The sequence below is a fragment of the Triticum dicoccoides genome, chromosome 2A (genome assembly GCF_002162155.2).
Source record: "Triticum dicoccoides isolate Atlit2015 ecotype Zavitan chromosome 2A, WEW_v2.0, whole genome shotgun sequence".
Classification (NCBI taxonomy): Eukaryota; Viridiplantae; Streptophyta; class Magnoliopsida; order Poales; family Poaceae; genus Triticum; species Triticum dicoccoides.
This window is the reverse complement of record NC_041382.1, coordinates 41,043,180-41,050,815: the sequence shown is the minus strand read 5'-3', so window position 1 is coordinate 41,050,815 and position 7,636 is coordinate 41,043,180.

Here is a 7,636-nt window from a genome sequence, read left to right as displayed (position 1 = left end):
CGCGGCGTGGCGACGGGGACGACGGGGACGACGGGGACGAGGACGGCGACGACGACGGACGGGGACGGGGTCAGCGACGAGCGGCGGCGGCGACGGGGCAGAGGAGAAAGAAGCAAAGGAAGAGATGAGAAACTGACAATTTTTTTGAAGTGTTTTCTTATATAGAACAACCTTTAGTACCGGTTGGAGCCACAAACCGGTACTAAAGGTCTGTTTTGGCCAGGCCAAGCGGCGGGAACGGCACCCCTTTTGTACCGGGTGGTGGCTCCAACCGGTACTAAAGACCCCCCCCCCTTTAGTACCGGTTTGAGCCACCACCCGGTACTAAAGGGGGTGCGCTGGCGCAAGTGCGGTGCGAAATGTTTAGTCCCACCTCGCTAGCCGAGGGGTGTCCGCACTGGTTTATAAGCCCCAGTGCGGTAGCTCCCTCGAGCTCCTCTCCAAAGTAGGCCTACTGGGCCTAAATGTTCTGTGCTGCCCTGTCGGCCTACTGGGCCTTTGCGGGCATGCATCCTGGCCCAACAACAGGTTGGGTTTCTAGTCGTATGCAGGCCGCTGTGGCGCAGTAGGTGGGCTTTTTTTCTTATTTGTTTGCTTTATTTATTTTTGTTTTATTTATTTTTTAGTTGTTTTTTGCTATATTTAGAGTTTCTTTGTGAATATTTTTGCTTTAGGTACAAAAAATTACAAACTTTCTGTTAGTACCGGTAGTTTACAAATTTGAATAGTTTAAATTTTGAATTATTTGAAATTTGTGTGAATCACTAGTTTGTGAATAACTTAACTTTGAAAATAGATTTTTCAGTGATTCTTTTTTCTTATGTTTAATATTAGTGTGTTTTATCATTATATTCAATTTGGTAATGCTTAGGTTATTTAAAAAATGAAATGCCTTTGTAACGGATGAGTTTTCATCCGAAACCCTGATACTTCGAAAGAGATTGTCCATTCTGTATACGAAGTGCATCCAGTTTTTGCGGTAACCCTCTCTACTTTTTTGCACATGCTATGTGGGTGAAATTATGATACCATGCAAACTTTCAACCTTTTCTGAGTTCATTTGAAATGCTTTTCAATTTCAGGGTCATTTAGCTGAAAATATCAGTAAATGCATGAAAGAATTTGCCTGCACATAAAATTTCTTCGCATTTCAAATGCCAAAACACATAACTAGCTACCCTAACTATTACAGAGATTTCCTCCTGGGTATGAAACACAGAAGAAAGTGATGATAGTGAAGCCGATCACATCCCAGATCTTTGGGTGTGAAACTTTTTCTTCACGTGTGTCCCTTTGCGCCGTAGCCATGGAAAATCTTCATCATTTAATTGGATGCTTGGTTCAATATTCACTGTGGATGGAGCAATTTCATCAAACTTTTCATAATCTCCTGACATGTCTGTCTTGTCATCCACTCCCACGATGTTTCACTTCCCAGAAAGAACTATGTGAAGGAAATATGCCCTAGAGGCAATAATAATGTTATTATTTTATTTCCTTATATCATGATAAATGTTTATTATTCATGCTAGAATTGTATTATCCGGAAACATAATACTTGTGTGAATACATAGACAAACCAAACTTCACTAGTATGCCTCTACTTGACTGGCTCATTAATCAAAGATGGTTATGTTTCCTAACCATAGACATGTGTTGTCATTTGATTAACGGGATCACATCATTAGGAGAATGATGTGATTGACATGACCCATTCCATTAGCTTAGCACCCGATCGTTTAGTATGTTGCTATTGCTTTCTTCATGACTTATACATGTTCCTATGACTATGAGATTATGCAACTCCCGTTTGCCGGAGGAACACTTTGTGTGCTACCAAACGTCACAACGTAACTGGGTGATTATAAAGGAGATCTACAGGCGTCTCCAAAGGTACATGTTGGGTTGGCGTATTTCGAGATTAGGATTTGTCACTCCGATTGTCGGAGAGGTATCTCTGGGCCCTCTCGGTAATGCACATCACATAAGCCTTGCAAGCATTTCAACTAATGAGTTAGTTGCAAGATGATGTATTACAAAACGAGTAAAGAGACTTGCCGGTAACGAGATTGAACTAGGTATTGAGATACCGACGATCGAATCTCGGGGAAGTAAAATACCGATGACAAAGGGAACAACGTATGTTGTTATGCGGTCTGACCGATAAAGATATTCGTAGAATATGTAGGAGCCAATATGAGCATCCAGGTTCCGCTATTGGTTATTGACCAGAGACGTGTCTCAGTCATGTCTACATTGTTCTCGAACCCGTAGGGTTCGCACGCTTAAGGTTTCGATGACAGTTATATATGAGTTTATGAGTTTTGATGTACCGAAGTTAGTTCGGAGTCCCGGATGTGATCATGGACATAACGAGGAGTCTCGAAATGGTCGAGACATAAAGATTAATATATTAGACGGCTATATTCGGACACCGGAAGTGTTCCGGGTGATTTCAGAGAAAACCGGAGAGCCGGAGGGTTACCGGAACCCTACCGGGAGAAGTAATGTGCCATATGGGCCTTAGTGGAGAGAGAGAGGGGCATCCAAAGTGGGCGGCGCGCCTCCTCCCCCCTGGTCCGAATTGGACTAGGAGAGGGGGGGCGGCGCCCCCCTTTCCTTCTCCCTCCCCACTTCCTTCCCCCTCCTAGTAGGAGTCCTACTCCTACTAGGAGGAGGACTCCTGGCGCGCCAATAGGGGCCGGCCGGCCTCCTCCCCTTGCTCCTTTATATATGGGGGCAGGGGCACCCCTAGACACACAAGTTGATCCACGTGATCATATTCTTAGCCGTGTGCGGTGCCCCCTTCCACCATAATCCTCGATAATATTGTAGCGGTGCTTAGGCGAAGCCCTGCGACGGTAGTACATCAAGATCGTCACCACGCCGTCGTGCTGACGGAACTCTACCCCGACACTTTGCTGTATCGGAGTCCGGGGATCATCATCGAGCTGAACGTGTGCTAAAACTCGGAGGTGCCGTAGTTTCGGTGCTTGATCGGTCGGGCCGTGAAGACGTACGACTACATCAACCGTGTTGTGCTAACGCTTCCGCTGTCGGTCTACAAGGGTACGTAGATCACACTCTCCCCTCTTGTTGCTATGCATCACCATGATCTTGCGTGAGCGTAGGAATTTTTTTGAAATTACTACGTTCCCCAACAGTGGCATCCGAGCCTAGGTTTTATGTGTTGATGTTATATGCATGAGTAGAACACAAGTGAGTTGTGGGCGATATAAGTGAAGGAAATATGCAACCATTATATTCTACCCCGACACTTCTTTTTTGTCTTCTCCGCAACCATTATATTCTATTCCACCTATAGTGCTATGTCCATGGCTCACGCTCATGTATTGCGTGAAAGTTGAAAAGGTTTGAAACAATTGCTTGGCTTGTCATCGGGGTTGTGCATGATTTGAATATTTTGTGTGATGAAGATGGAGCATAGCCAGACTATATGATTTTGTATGGATAGCTTTCTTTGGCCATGTTATTTTGAAAAGACATAATTTCCTTGTTAGTATGCTTGAAGTATTATTGTTTTTATGTCAATATTAAAATTTTGTTTTGAATATTATGGATCTGAACATTCATGCCACAATAAAGAAAATTACATGGATAAATATGTTAGGTAGCATTCCACATCAAAAATTCTGTTTTTATCAACTGGTGCGCGTCGGTCCTAAACAAACGGTTTTTTACCCCTTTCTACGACGGCATTTGGAACCGTCGCCAACTGAGTGTGTGCGATAGAGTGTCCTTCCCACACGACCCAGCAATCGTCGGGGATAGGCCCTCCTGGGACCTAGGCTGGGGCCGTGTGCGATCAGGCGAGGCATCGAAACCCAATTATTTCCGTAGGTATGTACATCCCACACGGTGCATCCCAGAAATCATTTCCGTAGGTATGTACATCCCACACGGTGAATCCCAGAAATCATTTCCGTAGGTATGTACATCCCACACGGTAATCCGAGAAAATCATTTCCATAGGTATGTACATCCCACACGGTGAATCCTACAAAAACACTTCCGTTCGTATGTATATGACACACAGTCAATCCAAGGAATAGTTCCCTTATGTACATCCCACCCAGTCAATCCAGGGAAAACGTTTTCGTTCGGACGTAAATCCCACACAGTTTTATGTGTAGGCTCGTGTGTGAAAGGTGTAACTATCACACACGGTCTTCCTTGGTTAACTGTTTGCTTTTATCAACTATATCACACACGATTTGATGAAGAAAAATGTGTGGCATTGGGCTATCCATCGCAACCGCTTTTACTGCTAGAACCGTTTACAAAGGTCCATCACACATTTAGCAGGTTTATTAGTTTACAATTAATAATTCCAGTATTACGCAAATTCACATTTCATATCGAACAGCTGTTTGCCAATTTCATATCAGGCACATAAATATATTATAACATCACAGTACGGTAGCTACATGAAAACAGCACAATACAACATATAGCTAATTCAACTTCATAAGAACAATATATTCATTTCACTAATCGAGATCATCCAGGCTCGTCTTATCCACCTCTGCTTTCAGTTTAGTAAGAACCCGTTTTGCACAGGTCAACTTGGAAAGTGCCTCCTCCTTCGCCAACACCATCTTAGAAAAGTCTTTAAAAAATCTGAGCTCATTCTACACCTTCAACTTTTTATCCCGCATCTTGAAATATGCTTCAGCGTTGACAAGACTTTCTCTAAGCCTAGCTGTGTTCACTTCCTCATACATACTCCAGAGCTTGGTTAGTCACATCTTCAAAGATTATGGCCACTCTTGATCAACCCACTCCAAGTAAGGACACTTTCGTTCATCCTATAATATTTAAAATGAGATCAGTAACAATTGTAGGGGAAATGGGTTTATAGCAACATAGAAAATCACCAATGCTTATTTTGAAAAACTGAAGAAACATGTTAATTATGACATATCTTCTCAAAAATATCAATGTACAAATGAAATAATTGGTACTGAGACAACAACCAAATTCTGGAACATTAGAAGCTATAATTAACTACAACGATGCTACAAGTTCTTACTCATGTACAATAAATAACAAATTGAACATTTTATGAGGAAGGTAAATATAACTGCAACAGAATAGCAACAGTGTTTGGATGATAGCAAATTGATACTAACAGGTGTGTACATGCACAAACTTAGTAACATAGAACTACTAGCACTAAGGCCATCCACTATCTATGCCAAAATTGGTGTAAAGACACCTGTTGCTACATCTCGCACCGGTGCCCTGAACTGGTGAACCGATGCAACGGGAAAAAAATCAGGGACCCGGACTCCGGAGCACATAGTTTCTCCGATGCCCAGTTCCTTCATGCCATAAAGATTTAGTATTTTACTGCTTGGCTGCTTGGATGTGTGTACCGAAGTTGGCTGCACAAACTGCTGAAGCGGTGCCAAATAATTTTCTAATGGCACCGCTGATGAGATGGCAACAATTTAAGATACTAGGTACAAACTGTGACACTATCTTAGGATGCATTTGGTTGAAGGTGTGGTATGAAAGGGTTGGGACCGTGACAGTGTCTGAATCACATCTAACAAATGATTTGTAACAATGGAAGAGGGTCTAACCTTCTCTGCACATGCCAGAAACTTCCTCCTAGTGTCCACAGAATCAAACTCAAGTAGCTTCATGCATGGAGATTAATGGTGACAACGAGCAGATAGATCTTCAGTCACCCCGCTCCATTCGTTGCCACTGATGGTCTTACGGAGCTACAAGAGGAAGAAACGAATCAGATCGACCTCCGGGTAAAAATCCGTCATTCCAAGTCATAGCCCGAGGGAGAGAGAAGAGAGGCATACCCAGGTGGTGAAGGATTAGTCGCGGAGGAGGAACCACTGGAGATGTCTTTGAAGAAGACCATGGCGACCCGGCGGTAGGATGCGAGACACGGCGAGAGCGAGGAAGCGGCTATAACTTAGGAAGGAAGGAAGGAAGGAAGGAAGGAGGAAACAAGGGAAATGTGACTTGTGGTCGGGGAGAAAAGGGGGTGGGGAAGGGGGGAAGGGGGGCGGGGGTAGGTATTTTGGCGGTAGGCCAAAATTTTGGAAATGTGGAGGGAAACTTTGCGCGCGGTGCCACCGGGCCATTCACTTTGAACGATTGTGTGCATTGCAAATGATTCTTCTGCTTTACGCACATGGGATGAGTTTGATAATTGAAATTTTGGTCTCAAGGCATGGACACATTCACTTTGAACGCGCGCGGTGCCGCCGGACCATTCACTTTGAACGATTGTGTGCATCACAAATGATTCTTCTGCTTTACGGGCATGGGATGAGTTTGAAAATTCAAATTTTGGTCTCAAGGCATGGGCACATTCACTTTGAACGTGCGCGGTGCCGCCGGACCATTCACTTTGAACGATTGTGTGCATCGCAAATGATTCTTCTGCTTTACGCGCATGGGATGAGTTTAATAATTCAAATTTTGGTGGAAATTTCCTTGGGTACGTCATTGCATAATTTAACATCGCTTGCTAATTTGGGCACACAAAAGAGCATACAGCAGACAGACCACACTTACTGAATTGTGCAATTTCAGTAATTACACAGAGCCAGTTGACCTAAACATTGCTCTAACAAAAGAACAACATTAAACACAAAGCCTAAGTACGCATAATTAAAAATCCGCCGCCGCGCCGGGCTATGCATCGTCGGTGTGAGATGAGACATCGATGACTTGTCCTGGCGACATGCCGCCGTTGGTGGACTCTGCGTCCCCCTGCTGAAGTCGACCGCGTCCTTGTCCTCATCCTCGGCGCCACCCTCAAGGTTGTAGTACTCGTAGTAGTGGCAGCACCAGAGCTCGCGTTGGTACTCCACCAACGATTCCTCGACGGACAGACTCTTCTCTACCTCGACCTCGGCCACGCGCAACTCCTTCTCCCAGCTCTCCTCGATCTCCGCCGCCTCCTGCATCTCCAGCTCCCGCTCGGCGACCTCATGAGGAAGCAGGTGCTCCATGGCCATCACCGCCTTTTCAGACATGGGTTGCATGCTAGAGTCTGAGGTGGCCTGGAATATCTTGGCGTGTGCATCCTTGATCTTGGCGTGGATGGCCTCGACCCAGGCTAGGACGGCATCAGCGGCACGGACGACAGCTCGAGCACTCTTGGTGTTTGCAGCAGTCGTCGCAGCAGCAGCTGCAACCGTCTCGGCTGCTGCAGCTGCCCTGTCGGCTGCTGCAGACACCCTCTCGGTGGAAGCGGCCGCGCTCAATGCGGATACAGTGGCACTCTCGGCGTAGGCGGACACGCTCTCGGTGCAGGCGGTGGCGCTCAGGGGGGGGACGCGGCCATCGTACGGGCCTTGACGAAGCGTTTCCACGGCATCATCTTTGCAAGAAGGGAGTGCGGGAATGGGGATCGGGATTCGTGGATTCATGGATTCGGGGGTTGCCGGCACTAGAGCAGATGAGCCGGCGAAGCATAAGGAGGGAGACTTAAATAGACTCAGATATTTTCATCGCAAACGGTTCCTAGAAAATAGTTGTGTGTGATGTTGTAGATATTTTTTATTAGCTGTGAAAGACGAATTTGGAATAAAGTGCCAACAGATGGTGTTTTAAATGAACAAGAAATTTTGTAGTACTA